The following is a 19,471-nucleotide window of genomic DNA, read 5'->3' on the forward strand; positions in this document are numbered from 1 at the left end:
GAACTTGCTTGTCTGGGTAGATGTTCAAATATGGAGGCTTGGATGACTAAGCCTAAAGCTCACTGACCCTCTGGGCAGATGCTGTTGCCATCAGGTAGAGGACAGTTGTGCAAGGGCTCAAAGGGAGCTCACATCAGGAACGTCAGGACAAGATTAAGGTCCCACTGAGGCATGAGATGGTGAGAAAGAAACATGTTCCAAACCGTTCAAGAACCTATGTGCAATAGGGTATTTGAAGAGGGGTGGCTGGTCAGGCAACCGCAGAAAGGCTGAAATAGCTGAAGAATAACCATTTAATGTGCCCAGAGCAGAGTCCTTCTGGGCAAGGGAAAGAATAAATAGAAGAGCCTAGAAAGAGGAGGAGAAAGGGTGTCAATCTGCTTTTCTGAACACCATGCCACAAACCTTCCCTAACGGCAGGCATATACCATCTTGGCGTAGGGACAGCAGGCTGCCAGAATAACATCGTAGACTTCGGGCAGAAGGTTGAAAGTGGTCAACTGTCACTGCTCAATCTCCATGCAAGAAAGGGGAGTGTGGACAGGTTTGGGTGCAGAAGTCTCCTCTGCTGCTGCGACAGAAGATCCTCCAGAAGAGGCAGCCTGATCGGGGGATAGATGGCCATGCTCAATAGCTTTAGATAACAAACTCTCCAAGCCCAGATCGGAGTCACAAAGATGATCTAGGCCTGGTCATTCCTGATCATCTTGAGAATTCTGGGCAGGAGTGGTATTGGCAGAAGGGCGTACAGGAGGCCTCAGCTCCACTTGAGATTAAAAGAGTTGCAAAGCGAGAACCGCCTTGGAAACTCAAGTGTGCATTCTCAGCAGTGGCAAACCGATCTAACCATGGCTCTCCCCGCTGAAAGAGACCTTGCACTACCTCTGGCATTCGTGATCTACTAGGCATCTTCGGCTGAGTTCATCCGCCCTGGTGTTCAACCACCAGGGAAATGCCCTCATATTCCAGCCATGTTCAGAGATGCAGGGACTCTTGACAAAGGGTCAACAAACTCCCTCCGCCCTGTTTGTTGCAGTACCACATGCCAGTGTTGATGTCTGTGAACACCTGCACTAGCCTTCACTTGATGGAGGGTAGTAAAGCTTTTAATGCCAGCCGGATTATCCAGAGCTTCAAAAGGTTGATAGGGAGTCTGGATTCCACAAACTTCTGATCACCTCTCCCAGATGGCCGCCCCATCCCAGGAGTGACGCATCTGTCACCAATGTCAGATCTAGTTGTCTAAGGGAGAGGGGTCTGTCGCTGACCTAATCCTGGTTCGGTAATCACAACTGCAGATCTTTTACGCATACCCCTGAGACCCGGGCATGTCAGAGAGATTGCCCTGATGCTGCTCCCACTGGAACTTCGGACCCCACTGCAGAGTCTGCATAAGCCAGCGGGCATGCATCACATTTAGGATACAGGAGGCAAAAAGCCCAGCAGCCTTAGAGTCAGTCTCACCAAAATCCAGGATAGAGACTGAAACATCGGTATCATAACCTGAATATCATGGACTCGCTGTTTGGGATGATCGGCCCAAAATGACACCATGTCTAGAACAGCTCCGATGAAGTGGAGCATCTGAGACGAATTCAGGTGTGACTTCGGCACGGTGATGGTGTCAGCAAATGCAGGAGGTCCACTGTAGTTTGGAGGTGGGAGACGACAGCCTGGGGTCAGCCTGCCTTCAACAGCCAGATGTCGAGATAGGAGGAAGACTGGTACCCCTGATCTCCACATATGAGATGCAACCACCACCATCACCTTGGTAAACATCCAAGGGGCACTGGCAAGACCAAAAGGGAGCCAAGCAAAATGAAAGTGCTCATGTCCCACAGTGAACCACAGGTAATGCCTATGGGCAGACAGTACGGGAATGTGGAAAAATGCGTCCTGCAAGTCCAATTCTACTATCCAGTCTCCCGAGTCCAGGGCAGACAAGACTTAAGCTAGTGTGAACATTCTCAACTTCTTCTTGAGGAAGAAATTGAGAATGGCTCAGGTTTAGGATAGGACGAAGGCCTCCATCCTTCTTGGGCTCTAGAAAGTAGCAAGAATAACAACCACGACTGGCATCGGCACTCTCTTTATGGCTTCCTTGGCCAAGAAAGCCATCCCTTCCTGGTGGACCAAGGAACGATGATCCTCAGTCAGCCTGTCGAAAGCAGGTGGCATGGATGGACAGGTGGCCTTGAAGGGAGGTGGGGGGGGGGAAGTAACCCCTCTAGACAATATGCAGAACCCATCAGTCTGATGTTATAAACCTCCAGTGGGGCAGGTGATGGCATATCCTGCCTTCTACTGGGTGCCCAGGATGGTAAGGGGGCAAACTATAAAAGTTTGAAGGCAGTAGGTGGACTGGCCTGACCTCTGGCTGCCCTACCCACAAGGACTGTGTGTACCACGTCCTCAGCAACACAAAGGCTGGGAAGATTTCATATTGCGGTGGCTGGTCGGACATAGACCTAGATGGAAGCCCCTTCCATGGCCGCAAAAGTCAGATTGGGGTGGCCTGGTGCCATGGAAATGCCCAAGGACCTGGCCATAATCCTGCTGTCATTAACGCGCTCCAGCGTTGAATTCGCCTGGTCTCCAAAGAGACAGAAGCCATCAAAGGGCATGTCCATAAGAGTCACTTGGACATCCCCTGAAAAGCCAGTGGTCCTCACCCAAGTGTGGCGCTGTAAGGCCACTGTCGATGAAGCAGCTCTGCCTGGTCAAGTTGGTGGTATACAGTCCACAATGGATCGTAAATTTAGCTGCATCTCTCCGGTTGGCAACAGCCTGCGAGAGTATGGTCCAGGCATCCTCCAGAACCACGAGCAGAATCTGCGTAACTGAGTCCCATAGAGCATGGGAGTAACCGCACGAAAGGCACATGGTGTTCACTGACCTCAGTGTCAGGCTGGTGGAAAAACCATTTTCTTCCCTAATGTCTCCAGCCTCTTCGATTCTCTATCCGGCAGGGCGGTAGGGAGTGTGGAATGCACAAGGATTTACATGAGAGGTAGAGGCTTGGCCCAACAAGCTTTCTGGCGTGGAGTGTTGTGTGAGAAAATTGGGGTCCCAGGGGGTGGCAAGTTGTGGCATGCAATTGTCCTGTTCACAGGAGACCCTGTGCTGGGCTTGGACCTAGTCCCAAGCAGGACATCAGTAAGGGCTTCATTAAAAAGAAGAAGCAGTTCTGAGGGGGTCATTCTTGGCTAAAGCACCTCCATCAAGACGTTCGTCTTGACTGTCACCCAGGGTAGGCTAAGGTCCAGGACCTCGGCAGCCCTCCTCACCACCATTGCAAAGGACGCTCCCTCCTCCATAGCCACAATAGGGGGAGAAAGCATACCAGTATGAGAAGTGCCCAGTTCACAGGCCTGTGCCAAGTGCTCACACTACTCCATCTGTGAATCTAAGGGCTGGTATTCCTCAGGGTCCAGTAATCCCTCCGAATCCTCACGAGCCCTAGCCCATAGGAATAGGGCTCAGGTCCGGCATGGAAGGCATGGCTCCAGTCGGCGTCTGAGGACACCCCGCCAGCTCCGTATCGGGGATCGGAATAGGGACGGTGACGCCGGGGAGTGTGGGCAGCAGGAGTGTAGGCATTTGGGCCGGCACAGGGGAAGGTTGAGGTGGAATGCCCGGCAAGGAACCAGTAAAGGCCCCCTCTGAAACTATGGGGCCTGAAGATGCGCCAGCGAGAGTCGGCCCGATCAAATATCAGGCACATGGTCTCATAAAACTCTTGAAGTTGAGCGAGGTTGCCCCAGCTCCTGAAAGCTCGGGAAAGCGTGGAGCCGAACCAGGCACAGGCTCAACCGTGGAGCCAGGTTTCAAATGCTGATGCTCCTTTGTCTCATCAATCAAGATCGCCTCGACTTCGTACTTTTCTTTTTGTGTGACTTACCTGAGTGGCCTGACAACTTTGACTGTGATGAGGAGCATGGGCTCCGAGACCAATCCAGGAACCTTCCTCTCAAACGGGATTGTGAACATCGCCACTTAACTCGTCAGGCAGCAAAGAGCTTGAGGAACCGCTCCCCCAAGGCCTTGGGGGTACATGGTGCAGCAATCAGCACAGTTTTTCACGTCATGATTGCATTCCAAGCACTAGAGGCATACAAGGTGCAGATCCATCACAGGCATCTGTAAATGACAGGTGACACAGGGCTTGAATCTGGTTTTCTTAGTGGACATCCCTGCCACACAAGGAAAAAGTTGAAAAAAATCACAGTCAAAAAGGGACTGAAGGGTTAGCTCTCTCCGGATCTGCGCTGACTGGTGCAGAAAGAACAGAACTGCCGTCAGCGCGCTGGCCTGGCGCCAATATAGGCACTGTGCGCATCACGCCCGGTAGAGCCGATCAATGCCATCTATCAGCGCGCAGGGGTTCTGCTCACAAACTAAATTTCAGGATCCAGTCTGACACCTGGGGATATTTCAAAGGCACGGATTCTGTGGCTAGAAGTCCCTGTTAGATATAAATTTTTCATCCATCAGAGCCATTTGTTCACATAATAGATGATGCCCAGGCTCTGAGGAACAGAGTCACTCCAGTGATCTTTAATGTTATGTTTGTAGTTGGGCATGAGTTATCTTGTTTGGGTGCAACAGAGTTTCCACTGGTTGTTGGGTGCAGGTGGGTTCAAGTTTGAGATATATATATATATATATATATATATATATATATATATATATATATATATTCTATTTAATAAATATTGTATTTGTTTTTCATCATTTATAAGTAAAGCATTACATCATTATCGATCAAGATAGACATAGGAACTTGTACAGGCAGTTGGATTCAGAGTATACAACATCTACTGATATGGGGTAGGTCTGGCGCTCTAACTTGTACCCTCCTGCTAATACCCCATTGTCTTGTGAGGGATGTGGGTTAAATTTTTTTGTATTTAAACTTCGTCTTATCAACATCACTAACGTGCATAGATGTGAGAATTAGTTAATGAGAGAGATGTAACCGTAAATAAACTGGGGGACTAAGCCGAACTGGGATTGTACGGAGTGAAGGGAGGTCAATCGGGATGGGTATGGATGAGTGGCGCTGAAGGACCATGCTTGCGTTTGCGTGGGGGGGTCTCCAAGAATTTAAGTTTCAATGGAGCTCAGAGGGAGTTGCCGGTGTCTACTACTTATTTACAAAAAGAACAATGATGGATAGCGTGCAGAACAATGTCATACATTCACCCCAGTGCAGAGATCTGGGCCTAAATCCATCTTTTTTTGCTCACCATGCCATTCCAGTTTGGACCCAGCCACATGCAAATCAGTATTGACCCTGTGCCCAATGGGAACAGTCCAGCCCGAACTTCCAGGCCAGGTCCTCCCTGGACTGGAAACAAGCATCCTAGGACCATTTTCGGGCTTTCAGCCCTCATCATCCAGGATAGCTTGACTCCAGTGGCATGGAGAGCACAGGACCCACGTCTGGGCATACCCGTCACACTTGGGGTGACAAATGCAAAAAGAACAATGATGGATAGAATGCAGAAAAATGTCATACATTCACCCCAGTACAGAGATCTGGGCCTAAATCCATCGTTTTCTTGCTCACCATGCCATTCCAGTTTGGACCCAGCCATATGCAAATCAGTCTTGACCCTGTGCCCAATGGGAACAGTCCAGCCCGAACAGCCAAGCCAGGTCCTCCCTGGAATGGAAACAAGCATCCTAGTACCGGTTTCGGGCTTTCAGCCCTCATCATCCAGGATAGCTTGACTCCAGTGGCATGGAGAGCACGGGACCCACGTCTGGGCATACTGGTCCCAGTCGGGGGTGACAAATGCAAAACAAGCATTGGCATAGCCAATAGGTCTCGCTTATGGGACCTCATAAGTATTTAGTTATGCAGCACAATATCCTTGGTGCAACAACATCAACTGTTGCATGGCTAAACACTTATAAGGTCCCAAAGGAGAGTCCTATTTTCTATGCCAATGCTTGTTAACTATGAAATGTCCTTACATAATCTAGTTCTGTAATAATGATGTTTCAGGGCATAAAAACTCAGAAGCACAAAACCCTATGTGAAACTACTAAAGTGTCCCTCGAGTAAATTACTCAGAAAGCAAGTGATTAAATAAATAGTTCCAAACTAAATGATGTAGAATAATAAGAGCATGATTAATGCATTGCGATGCACAGGAAACAAGATCTAAAAGCATTATATCACTAAAGAAGTCAAGCGCACAACACCTCTTCCACTCACCGCAGCGTGTGCGGTGATGGACAGATTCCCTGGACGGCTGCTACTGCTTTAAATAATGCAAGACTTATTGATGAGGCCTAATAAGCAGAACGCAGACTGACGTCAGAGCATGACCACAGACCCTACTTAGGCTACCCATCTCCTCAAATGAATGCAAGGCGAGATACCTGCCACTACATTTGGGTTTCACCACATCTTCCTTAAAGCAGGCTTATCCTGCCTGCGGACCAGCCCTTGCATTACATAATTCATCAGGACATATTCACGCAGGCTGCAAGTGCATGCCTTGTGATGTCACTCAAAGCCTCCTTCCCGCCGGGCCTTCTTCCATAGCCTTTCCAGGCTGGCTTTTACGGAATCCACACAGTGGTTCAAATGCAAAAGAAAATGTATGGAACAGTGATGTGGGATGCAAAGCTGTGGGGCAGGGTTCAGTAGGACCTGAAATTGTTTAAGTATTGATTAAGCGAAACCTTGGACATTAAAAAGGTAAAACCTACAAGTTCCAGAATGCACACTGATAGTGATAGAGCGCGCGAGGCCACCCGACCAACAGTTTTCGCCGTTTTCCGGCTTCAGGGCCCATATACTTTTCAAATCACCATATACATCGATCAGGTGACTTCACGAGCTCTATCAAGTTGGTGTGTGTGTGTTCCCTGCTACCAAATTTCGGTGCACCCGACTTACCATCCACCGATGCGGGTGCCTAATGACCACAATGAATCAGGGAGCTAGCTGTAAAAGAAAGGCAGCAAAATACAAACCCAAACAATAACATTCAAATACTGTTTAAATGACCACGGACAACTGGAAGTTTTAAAATGTTTATCTAAATTCAATATTTTCTTGCATGAGGTACGATAAAACAAGGCAATCAATAACCAAGATAACGTAAATCACATAGGCAGAAAGAAATAATGACAGAGTAATCATCAAGGTACTAAATAAAATGTAACGAGAAAAGATACTATGCAAGTCAGTATTATCTAAACAGGGATACCTAAGTGTGAGTGACTATAGGAGAGTTTATAATGAATAACACGCTTCACTTAAGGTGAAGGGGCCTTTGAACAATCTAGGCAACGAAGTTCTAGACCATATCAGAAAATGACACACTGCTATGCAAAATATAATTTCTAGCAAATGAGAAGACATAGGAATAAACTTATGGAAAATATAAATGACTGTTCAATAGTTGCGGAAAGGCATGGAAATATAACATATGCAATGTTGAACTTTATTTAAGCAAAAGTTAGAAATTCAGAAGGTGCAAGAATTTCAAGAGGTTCAGAGTAATATTTACCTAGAAAAGGTGTGGAAACCAAACCCTGGCCACGGGTCAGTTAAGGACAGGAAACCCTCAAGGAAGGATACCCCTCAAAGGACAGCAGGTGCAGAATGGACACCCAGGACAGGACAGGATACCCTCAGGACAGGACAGCAAACCCTCAGGACAGGACCCTCTTCAGGACAGGACCGGAACCCACAGTTCGGAAGCAACGCCTGCGCTCCACCCGCTCTGCAGCTATCGATCAAGACCCCGATTGGGTCAGCGAACTCCCAGCTAAGTGCTTGCCAGCACTTTAAGGTCCAGTAGAACCTTAGTCTATGGTCAAATTCGGACAGAGTGCTCCGCAGCGCTCTGTATCTTCAGTCACCTATTGAGTGCGTTGGGTCAGTGACAGGTCAGCTAAACCAGACAAGTCGGACGGTTCACTAGGTGAACCCAGGGTAGATATACAGTTTGGGGACAGTGTACCACCCCCCAATGTTGCAAAGTGTCAGAATCCCTCAATTTCGATTGGTCCTAAGGTAGGGTTTGGGTAACACACCAATCACAATACGCGAATTGAAGCCTTCATTAACATATTTGGGTACCGCCTAGCAGATTTGGGGTTCCCATGAGCTAACAGTAGCGCAATATAACAATGTATCACATAAGGAGCCACATTCGCTGTTCTCGCAGGGCAGAGGTGACTTTCTCAGGAGCATCTCGCCCATCACTGCCAGCTGGCTATGTTCCATCAGCCAAGGTCCCTCGTGCTGCCGAATGTCGCACAGGCGCAGAAGGGACCTCCAATATGGCTCTCCTCTCACTCAGACCCCCATTTCCCGCGGTACATGAAAAGTAAGCGAAAACAAATTAATACATAATAATGTCATTATGAAAACACATCACAGGGTTTGTACTTTTAACTCATCATCAAGAAACAAACTTAATTGCATTAAATGTTAGCTACATTGACACGGACACAAGAGCAGTGGCACGAGCTGTACCACATGATAAGCACAGCTATGAATTACGCATGCGCATAACTTTCCCTCCACTTCTGCAGACGCGTCAGGACACGTGAGTGTGGCTGACGCATGCGCAGTAACTAAAATACAAGCGACGGCCATTTTTTAAAAGGACACGGATTAATTCATTAGAAATACACATAGGCAAGCTTCGGGAACTTTACTTAAGCTAAATATAAACGTTAGTAAAACATACACGGGTTACCTTATTACACATAAATGAGGTTCTTGATTTCGGCAAGCCGCAAAATATGCAAAGCTATGCTTCATCAATCCCCTCTTTGATGATATCTACTATCATCACAAATTATAATGGAACCAGATGCCAACTTTCTTTCACACTTTATAAAGTTCTATTTCTTCCAGCAACCGTTCTAACTTTTCTCTTTCAGTTTTAGCAGGGTGAGAAGTTTTCACCTTTTTGTATATCTGATCATTCACTTCCTCTAATTCAATCTCATCCACACTTCGTTTCACTCCTCTTGCATTTACCTCGTGCTTTTTGGTGCGCTTGCGGTATTTACAGCATAAGAAAATGGAAAGTATAATAAGACCTATAATACCAATTGGCATCAGAATTTTGAATAATAAGCTTTTACCTATGCTAGCAAGCCAATGACCTACATTTGAGAGACCATCTACCAGTCTCTTCCAGGCACTATCAACCTCGAGTGGTTTGAGTTCCTTTGCCAAATTAGTAATGTTTTTCACATATCTTTTGATCTGTACACTTTTATCCGGAATATAAGTGCAACAATGTTGCGCCTTCAACATCCGGCAGACTCCGCCCTCTTTCGCTAATAAGGTGTCAAGAGCAAGTCGATTTTGTAAAACCATTGATCTGATCGCAACCATTTCGGTATTGACCAGCAGAAATCCATGAGCTGTTTCAGTAGACAGCACATCTACTATAGTAGACAATTTGCAAATTCTGTGAGTGTTCAGAACCACTCCCACTCCAGGTATCAGTGCACTGAAAATACTACCCATAATTTCACCTATACTTTCTCTTTTACTACGCACTAAGCCATTAGTATCTTCATTGCTTCCAGCTTTTCCATTCACATGGTATATTTTCGGGAAGACAATGCCAAAGTAGCAGCTTCCATACCAGTGATCCGGCAATTTGAAATAAGCCTTGTCCCCACAAATATAATAAATTCCAGGAAACACAGGCTCTGACCCATTTTTGAAACCCCAACCTCCAATTACCTTGTAATTATGTTCTCATTCACTGGAACCAATGAAAACATTATTATAATAGCTAGTCTTCTCGCGGTGAAGACATAGCTTGCCTTTCTTTTCAAAATCCAGCAACAGAGCAGGACCCGCTCCACCAGATGAGGTGCCTTCCATGTTTTCTGCCCACTTTGGCTTTTTCTGACTTTCGTCATTAGCCTTCTTCTGAATTTTAATTCTCCTTTTCTCTGCCATGTTCAGGAACATTTTTTCCTGCTCACGCAAAGAACAAGTCAAGTTATCTCTGTGTGCGTCTGCTATGTCAATGTTCCCTATAGTCAGAAAGTAGTCTCCCATATATCTTATGGTGTCAGTTTTGGTATGTACAGGATTCAAGTTCCCACGTATAGGAAGTTCAGAAAAGATCACGTCATTGTTAGAGTAATAATACTGTAACGGTCCCCTTTTGTAAAATAAACTAGCTAAAATGCTACAGGAAATTCCATATGTCAATGGCAGATGATGGTATGTCACGCCTTCAGCCACCGAAGTAGGTAGCTTCATGCAGACATAGCAATCTTCAATTTCCATAGTCTCTACATAGTGTATTAACAAGTTTGCGAAAACATTCAAATGTGTCCTGTTTTTCATTCCATGATAATGTAGTCCTTTCTCATCTGATGCTTCTAAGTCTCGTTTAGTTTGTCTCAATGCTCTCTCATGTCTTTCTACACTCTGTGTTGTTAGCTCCTCACTGTCAGTATTTACAGTTTCAGTAGGGACAATGTTAGTATCTTTACTTACAGCAAAGGGAATGAAAATTGTTAATCCTATCCAGATAACTATCAGTACTACTACACTACATATACACACCTTGCAACACGTCTTAAACCGGCTGCAACTAGGACTACCATTCACTGTTGAATCAGACATTTTAGCTCAGTAGGAGTGTTCTCACCCCTCTTTTTTTTGCTTTTTACACAACTAGCTTACTTTGTGCAAATTCACGGTGGTTCGTCTTCCTCTTCAGCTGAGTACTCTGGGACGGGCTCTCCGTCGCTCACGTCAGTTATATCTAGATCTTCGAGTTCTTCCAAAACCAGTGTCCATTCAGGAGACTTGTACTTTTGGTTTTGTCTTTTTATTCTCTCACTCCTTCTTTTGGAAGAGTCTTCTTCTTGCTCTGCTATTCGAGCACTTCTTCTTGCTTCTGCACGTTTTTCTTCCACTGTCTTTATCCTTAGTCTCAGTCTTTTTACAAACCTAGGCTCAAGGTTGTTTCTTTTCTTTAGTCTCTTAGTCGGTACTTGGACTTCACTTTCTTTTCTTCTTCTCTTGTTCTCTTTATCTTGTGGTAATTCTTCTCCACTTTCTTCTTCTACTTCCCTTATCTGACTAGTTCCAGGGCTAGCATCAAATTTTTCTGCCTGGTTGCAAATCTGGCCTTGTTCAGGAATATTTTGTTTTTGGCTTTCAATTGTCTCTGTTTCTGTTTCTGTTTCTGTTTCCTGAACCCGTTTTTCTAACCCTATCTGATCCTGTTCAAGCACTTCGATCTCTTGATTTTCTTCTGCTCGAACTATTACTCTATGTCTAGTCTGTCCCTTATCCACATCAGGAGTTAGCGGAGGAGTATCAAACACTTGCTCTGTATCCTGCACTTGTTCAGTATCGGGTACTTGTTCAGTATCGGGTATTTGTTCAGTCTTATTCACTTGATCTTTATCAATCACGTGCTCTGTCCCTGTCTGACCTTCTCCTTCCTCAGTTTTGATTTGAATCTCAAGTGGCTGAGGATCTTCGCCTGTGCCTTGCTTTTCCTGACTAGTCCACTCTCTACCTTCACTAAGTCGTTCTCTTGTTCTGATAGGATCTTCGGTCAGATCAATCATCGGTATCCATTCTTCTGGCCATATGCTTGGCAGCTCGTCTTCAGCTACTCCTGGCTCAGTTTCCTGGACCTCTTCAGCAGGCTGGTTTCTTGGCAGTTCGCAGTCAACTACTCCTGGGCCAACGTCTGCTGTTCCTGCAACCTGACTGGTGCTGGGCTGCTCGTTGTCAGTTGCTTCTGGTCTGGCTCCTTCAGGGTCCTCTGCCGGTTGCCCTTCTTCTTCAAATCCTTTGTCTGGCAATACCTTCTGGGTGTGTCCAGCGTGGATCCACTGGGGAACACCTGCGACTTTCACTGCAGTGGTTGTCACCAGGATTACTTGGCGTTTCTTTCCCCACCTTGGTGCCAGACAGCTTGATCGAGTATGCTTCTTTATTTTGACCCAGTCTCCTGGAACCAAGCTGTGGAGAGGAGTCGTTGGATTGAGGATGCCGTCGTCTCCAATCTGGCGAGAGATAGAACGCACTTGGTCACCCAATCTTCTGCAGTATTCAAGCACCAAATCATCAGTAATACTCAACAGTTTGCTTCCTGGCACCCATGCTTGTCTCATCACTCTTCCCATAATGATTTCATGGGGACTTAGGCCTGTCTTGCGGTCTGGAACACTTCTTAGTCCCATCAGGACCAGGGGCAGGGCCTTCACCCAGGTCATGCCAGTAGCATCTGTCAGTTTTGCTAGTCTGTTTTTGATAGTTCCATTTACTTGTTCCACTATTCCAGAAGCCTCTGGGTGGTATGCACAATGGAGTTTCTGCCTTATTCCAAAGGCCTTACAAAGTTCAGCCAGTATGTCATTCTGGAAATGTCCACCCTTATCTGATTCAATAATGCATGGTATTCCGAACCTAGGTATCAGTTCTTTTAGTAAACACTTCGCTACTGTCAGTGCGTCACTTTGAGGAGTAGGGTAAGCTTCTACCCATTTTGAAAATACGCAAACAATGACAAGGACATATCGTTTCCCTTCACAACGGGGCATGGTGATGAAATCAATCTGTATCTTTATAAAGGGACCCCCTGATCTCCCAATCTTGCTCAGCTCAACCATTGTCCTTTTGCCTGGGTTCATCTGTTGACATGACAGGCACCTCTGGCAGAGGGACTCTGCTACCTTCCTGAACTTTTTGCTGTACCAAGTCTGTTGAAATACCAAAATCATGGCATCCCTACCAATGTGTGATCCTTCATGTATTAATCTTGCCATTGTGCCAAGCAAGTGTCGGGGTAACACAGGCATACCAGTTGGACCTATGATGACACCATCCACACGTCTCGGTCTACATCCATCCTCCTTCCATTTCTCTCTTTCTTGCCAAGGAGCCGACTCCTGCCACTCTCTCACCTCATCCCATGTAGGCACTTCCTCAAACACCTGAAGCTGGCAGCTGGTTCCTGGCCCCCCTCGTTTTGGATTTACAATATACCGATCTTTGGCACACCATTGAGCCACTCGATCAGCATAATCGTTTCCCAGAGATACTCTGTCCATGCTCCTTTGATGAGCAGTACATTTTACCACTGCCAGTTCTTTGGGTAACTGGATGGCCTCTAAAAGGTCATGAACAACTTTTGCATTCCGAATGGGAGTACCTGAGGAAGTCATGAATTCCCTTTGTAGCCATAATTGGCCAAAGTCATGCACAACGCCATAACAGTACTGACTGTCAGTATACACTGTTATGCGTAAGTCCTTCCCAATTTTGCAAGCCATTATCATGGCTATCAATTCGGCTACTTGTGCAGACTTGATGTTATATAGGTAACCTGCTTGTTCAATTTTTGTGAAAGACACTACTGCATAAGCAGCACTCAAGCCTCCTAATTCATGTCTTAGACAGGAACCATCCACAAATAGTTCTTTATCATGTTCAGGCAATGGTACTTCTTTTATGTCTGGGCGTGGCTTGGTACTGAACTCTGTCAGATCAATACAATCATGTTCATCATCATCCCCACCTTCCATTTCCAAGGGGTCGGGGAGTAAGGTGGCAGGGTTCAGAATACCGCACCTAACAATGCTCACATTTGCTGCACCCACAAGAATCCTCTCGTATTTAGTCAGCCGACTAGGGGTGAGATACTGTGTTTTAGTTCTGGTCAATAGAATTACCACTCCATGTGAAACATACACGGTCACAGGATGTCCCATGACAATGGACTCACTCTGCTCCAAACTTGCACAGGTAGCAGCTACTGCTTTCAGACAGCCTGGTAACCCAGCGGCTACTGGGTCCAGTGTGGCAGAGAAATAGGCCACAGGCCTCCTGGTCGTGCCATGTTCTTGAGTCAGGACTGACAATGCGCAATTATCGCGAGTGTCACAGAATAGGGCAAACTCTTTGGAATAATCTGGCATTCCCAACGCAGGAGCTGTACACAGACAGGTTTTCAATCTTGTGAAAGCCATTAGACTTTCATCGTCCCACTGTACAACATCTGGCATTCCTCTTGTGGTCATTTTTATCAAGGGCCTGGCTAAGGCTGCAAATCCCAGAATCCACTGCCTGCAGTACCCTAATACACCCAGGAACATTCTGACTTCTTTTTGAGTACGGGGCAACTGCATTTTTTGAATTATTCTCACTCTTTCTGAAGTGACTTTTCTGACACCCTTTTCTATCTGGTGTCCTAGATATTTCACTGATTTTGCACAGAACTGTAGTTTGTCAGGGGCCACTTTATGCCCTTTCTCACACAGGTGATTTAGGAGGGCAATGGTGTCAACTACACAGTCCCTGTGACTTTTAGACGCCAATAGAAGGTCGTCTATGTACTGCACTAATACAGAGTTCCCAGGTAAGATCAAAGTCTCTAGACATTTTTTCAAGATCTGATTAAAAATAGAGGGACTCTCTGTATACCCTTGAGGGACCCTGTTCCAACAATACACGTGACCCTCGAAAGCAAATGAGAAAAGAAATTTGCTGTCGGGGTGCAGGGGTATCGAAAAGAATGCGTGACACAAATCAATCACAGTGAACCACTCAGCATCCCAAGGAATCTGGTACAGAATTACTGCAGGGTTCGGGACAATAGGGCAGCAAGGAACTACAATTTTGTTAACCTTTCTCAGGTCCTGCACTACCCTATACTTGCCACTAGGCTTTTTGATGCCCATAATCGGTGAGTTGCATGGGCTGCTCATCACTTCCTGTATGATGTTTCCTTCCAATAATTTTTGTATTTCCAGAGTGACACCTGCTTTCACTTCAGCATTCATTCGGTAGGGCCTAGTGTTAGGATATACTGCATTGTCCTTGATGGCTATTTGTATGGGGTCCACATCTTTCATCAACCCCACATCCTTTCCAGTGAAATCCCACACCTCTGGTTTTACGGCTTCCTGGAGTTCTTGGGGCAAGTCCTGCAGGGTCAATCTTTTAATTTCTGAGTCAGGTCTAAGCAACAATAATTTATAAATGCCGTCTTCATCTGGGGTCTGTATTTCAACACCTTTTGGTGTGCAAAAGATGGTACAGTTCATTTTGCACAGCAAATCACGTCCCAGTAAATTTACTGGACTGGTGTCACAGACGACAAATCTATGCATCTGTTTAAAATTTCCAATTGAAATCTCCATTGGTTCGGTAACAGGAGTACTAATCAATTGATTAGATACACCTACTACTTGGATATTTTCTCCCGAGAGGGGTAGGTTTGGAACGTCCACTGTTCTTACAGTAGAACGGGTAGCGCCAGTGTCCAACAGAAAGGTGACATCAATTCCGTCAACCTTTCCTTCAATATATGGTCCAGACTGGTCTACCGGCAAGGAAGCGCCAAGTACGCACTCCTCGTCCTCCCCTCTCAGGCCCCGTCAGTCCTGATCATTACAAAGGAAGGTATCATTCAGCAGATACTGCGAAGTTGCTGTATTTCTGTTCTCCCCGCTTTCCCAAACCTCTATTTCTTCATTTTCTGCCTGTCTTCCCCTGTATACCTGCTTGGGTGCTCGAGGCACCTGAACTGTTTTTACCTGGGGTTGAGTCTTTCTTGGTCTTTCTTTCTGCGTCTGTGGAATTAAATCAGGAGTTTTCTCATTAACATCGACTAATTGGGGACACTCGTTTCGCCAGTGTCCAATTTCGCCGCACTGATGGCAGGGAAATTTTTTCATAGCCTCTTCCCTGCTAAATTTGGGCCGGGGCTTTCCTCCACCCCCTCCCCCAGGACTTTTGTTCTCAGCATTTTTAACCATGTTACTCAATTGTTTTTCCTGTTGTTCTGCGAGCTTCACCTGAGCCCACATAACCTTCTCCTTAAGGGCCTTTTTCTTTTCTGCCATCTCGTCCTCGCAGTACTTAGCGTACCGCAGGACCTCATCCATTTTCTTAGTATGCCAACAGATTTTATTGTCTTTTATCCACTGACAAATTTCAGGTCTTAAACCATTTACAAACCTGTAAATAAAGTGCGTCATATCCTTCAGGTCGATGTTGTCAATACCACTGTATGTTTTAAATACCTGCAATAACCTCTCATAGAAAGAGTGCACTGTCTCGTCCCTTTCCTGTGTTGTTCTATCTATTTTTGTCCAATCAGTTTCCTTTGCGGGCACCTTTTCTTTCAAGTGCTGAATTACCTGCTCATATTTTCGCATGACATCCTTTGATGGCTCCCCTGTTTCCTTGTTTCTGGGATACTCTTCACTGGGCCAATCTATGTTTATTTTACACTGGGTCCATAAATCTACTGGAACCACAATGTCGAAAAACCCATCCAGGTCTTTCCACAGACATTTCTGTACCTTCACGAACCTCTCCACCTGCCGGTACCAGTCAACTGGTTTCTCTCGTAATTTTGGAAAATCGTTCGTGAAGGACACAATATCCTGCCTAGACCAGGGGACATGCACATATTTTCCCCCTGGAACTTCGCGCATGGGGCATAACTGCTCAGGTTTTTCTACCTCTCTTAAAGCAAACTCGGGAGTCACTTGTCGGGAGCGAACCTCTTCCCTCTTTTTCGCCCACCTGCTTCTCCATTTTTCCACATCTCCCCATTTCTGCAGTACCCCCATTAATTCTTTAATCTGCAACTTCTTCCCTGCCACATTCAGGTGTTCTATATCTTTGTCTGAGAAGTCTGCTCTGTACGGTTTCTGTAAGGGCTTGGATTTTGAGATATCTACCCCCATACTAACTGCTGTTTCGGTCAGTTTTTCATGGAGCACTCTGGTGTTCCTTGTAAAGCTTTTACATATGAACGACAATTCTTCCTCAGAGTAGGTATTCAATCGATCCAACCCCACATTTCCTGCCATTAATTCTTCTATTTCAACCCTCAGCTTGTAGAGGTCTAAAGGCTTTGTTTGCGGAGTCTGCTTTTCTAATTCACGACTCCAACTCTCAATTTCATCCGGAGTTACCAGAGAGACATTCCTAGTACCTGTTGCTGTCTCTAATTTAATTTCTTTTGTATTAAAAGGGTTATACCTCTGCTGTATTCCCTTTCCAGTCTGTTTGTTTGGCAATTCCAAGAATGCAACTTCAGACTCGCACTCACTGGACTGATCATCTATGATGATTGGTTCCTGTCTCGGGGTTGCTATGACTGGGGTCATGACTGGGGTACTCGGATTTCCCTGACCATTTCCGTATAACGGGACCACCGGTCCAATAGTTACTGGAATAGTCAATGCCTCAGGACTGGTATTTATCTGAGAAATTTTCTGAATTATTTCTGTTCTTTGTCTAGCTAGAGCCTCTTGCTCCTTTTCCACTAGTACCCTTCTTAGAGTTGTGTCATGTAATATCTGTGGGGTCAATGGAGGAGTAAAACTCGGGGCAGTAGGATGCGTTTCACTTGGTCCTCCCCCATAATTTGGTTTCGGGAATAAAGTTCCAGTATTAAAGGACCTGCGCTCTTCCCCATATGGAGGTTGAACAAAAGGCAGTCCTGAATTCGAGGGTTTCTCTTCGCTTTCATACAAGGGTCTAGGAAAAAAGGTTTTCGTACGTGAATATTTTTCTTCCTGGCTTGCGGGCACTTTGGGATATATATCCCTTGTTTCCGTCAGTTCGGGTTTTTCAGGATAGGGCAATACTTGACCACCCCCTCCCAGTCCCAGGGACCTGTCTTCTTCCTTTAGGAAGTGGCGTCGGGGAACATCTCCTACACTGGAAGGTCGGGTTCCCTCATTGTAAGGTGGCGGACTTCTGGTACAGATGTCATCTATTAGTTCATCATCTGAATCCCCCAGGGCCCCCCAATGCTTACATTTTTCAGTACTTTTCTCACCCGCTCCAACGTTATGACATGCCGGCATCATGGGAAACAGACCCTCAACAATCATGCTCTGCCTCCACTGTTTCATCCTTTTATCCCTGGATTCCTGTTTCTGCCTGGGGTACCACTTGGTCAAACCCTTGTCCATTCGGGGTCTTTCTCTTTCAAAAGCCTCAATCTCCCATTCCTCTAATGCCTCATACTGCGTTAGTCTTGGTCTGGGATGCAGTTCATTCATTCGGGTTCTTAAATTAAATAAAATCCTACCATTGAAAGTACCATCTAACGGAAAAGCCAATACTCCGTCATCTTTTGTATACTTTACCCAATTCTCCAGCCACACACAGGTATTGTACCCTCGGTCAAACATCATGAATGAGGCGGGAGTATTGGGTGCTGGGACAAGAACACCTTCCCTAGATTTAATCGGTTTGTCCGTTTTAAAATAATTTTTCACCTTACTTACAAGGGACATTTTTCTCTTGGTTCCGTACATAATATCGTATCTGTTAGCCTTCCACTGATCCCTTTCAAACCCTAGATGCCTTGGATCAGGTCGCGTCTCTGTAGTCCGCGAGTGCCACATACGACTTCTGCGCTAACTTTGTTTACAAACTACCTCCAATCAGAATACGCTTCAGAAAATTCGTGCAACCAATGGGTGCGCGACACAAAATAAGCTCCGCCAATGGGTGCGCGGCCCCTTCGTGAGACAGTTCCCACGCTCCGGCGCTCACCCCTCCTTTACAATTTTCAGCTCCGCTACCCGCCCGCTGCTTCTACCAATCCCAGCGCGGCACAGAGTGACGTCAGAGGCGCTTCGCGACTGACTCCCTCCCTTCACAAGGTAACGGAAACTTTCTTTCTTTTAAAGTGCTCAGTGCTTGGTTATTTTACAACAAATACACATTCGCCACAGTGCTCAAGTGTCTAGACAGAGTAAGAATTCTTTTACAGCAAGTAAACTACTTCCATTTACTTTTCACTCGCTGCGGGCAGATCTCTTCCGCCTACCCTTCACTCTAGCATCGGTGAACCTGTTATTCCCCTAAACTCATCCACTTCTTTCCGGGATATGTTCCGAGTTTAAGGTTTCTCAGCGGACCCCTCTGCTTTCACGCTAGCTCCGAGGAACCTGCTACTCTTCCGATGTGACCCTTACTAGGTTACGCCACTATGGGAATTTTGCCAATGAACCCCGTTACTGTCATTTATTCACACATGTATTCAGAAAACCCTAGTTAGTGCTTCCCGGTTATCCTAACCTGCACCTAACTTTCCTCGAACCTGTGACCTCAGGACAATGGATTCTATTCACCACTTGCCCTTTCAATTCCCCAGGGAGTTCGGACAACAAGAAACAAGACGGTTGACAATTGCATGGATTAGTACATATAACAATATAAGAACAAGAATAATAACAATACAGTAATTCATGAATTTCAGCAGCGTATTCACAAGAGAGTGATCAGTTCCCTCAGAACAGCCGCTCTTATAGCAGCATTAATATAATAGCAGCTTCCGACTTAACTAGTCCAACTAATCCTGCCTAACCTTTAGCTAGTCCCTAACCATCCTCTAGCTACCAGAAAACTGATAGAGCGCGCGAGGCCACCCGACCAACAGTTTTCGCCGTTTTCCGG

This window comes from Lissotriton helveticus, chromosome 2_1, assembly GCF_964261635.1.
Source record: "Lissotriton helveticus chromosome 2_1, aLisHel1.1, whole genome shotgun sequence".
NCBI lineage: Eukaryota > Metazoa > Chordata > Amphibia > Caudata > Salamandridae > Lissotriton > Lissotriton helveticus.